Source organism: Ovis canadensis, chromosome 15 (assembly GCF_042477335.2).
Source record: "Ovis canadensis isolate MfBH-ARS-UI-01 breed Bighorn chromosome 15, ARS-UI_OviCan_v2, whole genome shotgun sequence".
NCBI lineage: Eukaryota > Metazoa > Chordata > Mammalia > Artiodactyla > Bovidae > Ovis > Ovis canadensis.
This window is the reverse complement of record NC_091259.1, coordinates 18552446-18554781: the sequence shown is the minus strand read 5'-3', so window position 1 is coordinate 18554781 and position 2336 is coordinate 18552446. Positions and strand designations below refer to the sequence as shown.

The following is a 2336-nucleotide window of genomic DNA, read 5'->3' as shown; positions in this document are numbered from 1 at the left end:
GATCACAAGCTAATGATGAATAAAATTATGTAACAAATAACTTGGAGAGGAGTCCCCTAGTTTCACTGGACAACCCAACTTCTGTTTCTAAGAACTTTGGGGGAAAGCATATTTCTCATCGGGGATATTTTTCGTTTAAAATGCTCTTTTTCACGTCAAGAAATTAACATTTTCCTTTTTGTGTTTTGGCAATGACTGTGAATTAAAGCCAGGTTAATTTTTTTTTTCCTTCTAAATTGTTAGGGGCCACAGACCAGAGGAAGATGGAGCACTACTCTTACAGTGTGATTTTGATCATAGCCTTTTCCAGAGCACTTGAACTGGGATTAGTTGCTGGATTGGGCACCCTTAAACTTGCCCATCCATCACAGAGAGAGCTGGCCTTCAGACCTTTGGCCCCCAAGAGGAGCCTGCAATTCATCACCAGCCTTCCCAGTTTGTAGCATCCATGGGAATCCAAAAGAGTAAGGAGCTGAACAGAACCTGCTGTTTGAATGGGGGAACCTGCATGCAGGGGTCCTTTTGTGCCTGCCCTCCCTCTTTCTATGGATGCAACTGTGAGCATGACTCTCACAAAGAGAACTGTGGGTCTGTGCCCCATGCCAGAAAGTGTTCCATGTGTAAATGCTGGCATGGCCAGCTTTGTTGCTTCCCTCAGTCATTTCTACCTGGTTGTGATGGCCATGTGATGGATGAGCACCTCACAGCTTCCAGGACTCCAGAATTAACATTGTCTGCATGTGCTCTTATGCTACCTGGCATCTGCCTTTCTATACAAAGTTATTATTAACCCACATTTGTTTTCAACATTTGTCATGCAGATTTCATGACCTGTAAAGGCTGTCTCTCTAATGTCCCAACTGAGAGATGATAATTTGTTAGTTGCCTTGAAATAGTGAATAGATTTCCCTGTGGTCCCTAAAAAAATTTCCTTAAAGCACCAATTACTTTCCTCTGCCCTGCCCTCTCCAAAAAACTAATTAAAAAAAAAAAAAGAGCAAGCCATATCTTGTGCCCAACTCCTGTGTTTCTGATGCATGTAACTGCCAAGGGCTTACAAATAATTTTCTTTAAACAGTTGAATTCTATATTCAGATTATTAAAGGTTGCTCTCAATGTGGAACTGAGCATAAAGCTTTGAATAGACTTGATTGACATCTGTTAAGATAGTATCTTGGAAAGGAAGGACCTGTAAGGGGAGCAGAGGATAAGGGAGGGGGCAGATATCCATGGTGAGAGACAGGGTGCTAGAGTGATGGAGGTGTACCTGTATCCTGGGTAACTAAGTAGAAAAGTGGGAGCAAATGGGACAGATTTGAGAAAATAAAATTAATGTCATGGTTGATCTGGTGGCCACAGAGAAGCAAGTTAAAAGGCTAAGTTGAAGGGCAAGCTTCTATCATCTATAAGAAGCTGTATGAGACAAAGGCACTTGTTTTCCGAAGGATTTGTAAAAAGAATAAAGTCTCCTTTAAAAAAAACTATCTAAATTCCTCAGATATATAAAGATTGCTTAATACATTATGATTTCTCTATTCTATGCAATTATATCAATGGTGGTAAAAGAAAATGTTCACAGTATGTTTAGTTGTAAGCCAGTGATAAAACCATGTATTGTAAAGCCAATTTAAAAAATATGTATCTGTTCTCTCCAGTAAAAATGGGAAGTACGTTGAAAAAAAAATTAATAACTTGGGAAAGCAGACTGAAATATGCCAGAAGCACAGACCAAATGTAACTGCAAAATAGTGTTCAGTTCAGCTCAGTTCAGTCGCTCAGCCATGTCCAACTCTTTGCGACCCCATGAACTGCAAAACACCAGGCCTCCCTGGCCATCACCAACTCCCGGAGTTTACCCAAACCCATGTCCATCCAGTCGGTGATGTCATCCAACCATCTCATCCTCTGTTGTCCGCTTCTTCTCCTGCTCTCAATCTTTCCCATTATCAGGGTCTTCTCAAATGAGTCAGCTCTTCACATCAGATGGCCAAAGTATTGGAGTTTTAGCTTCAACATCAGTCCTTCCAATGAACACCCAGGACGGATCTCCTTTAAGATGGACTGGTTGGACTCCTTAGGAGACTCCTTTAGGATATCCTTGCAGTCCAAGGGACTCTCAAGAGTCTTCTCCAACACCAGAGTTCAAAAGCATTAACTTTTCAGCTCTCAGCTTTCTTTATAGAAAACTCTCACATCCATACCTGACCACTGGAAAAACCATAGCCTTGACTAGACGGACCTTTGTTGGCAAAGTAATGTCTCTGTTTTTGAATATGCTGTCTAGGTTGGTCATAACTTTCCTTCCAAAGAGCAAGTCTCTTTTAATTTCATGGCTG

At 41.2% G+C, this 2336-nt stretch overlaps 1 pseudogene; it reads left to right on the top strand.

Moving 5' to 3' along the window:
* The first annotated feature begins 263 nt into the window (after positions 1–263).
* Positions 264–790, top strand: LOC138421360 (putative protein CRIPTO3; annotated as a pseudogene).
* Positions 791–2336: the final 1546 nt, after the last annotated feature.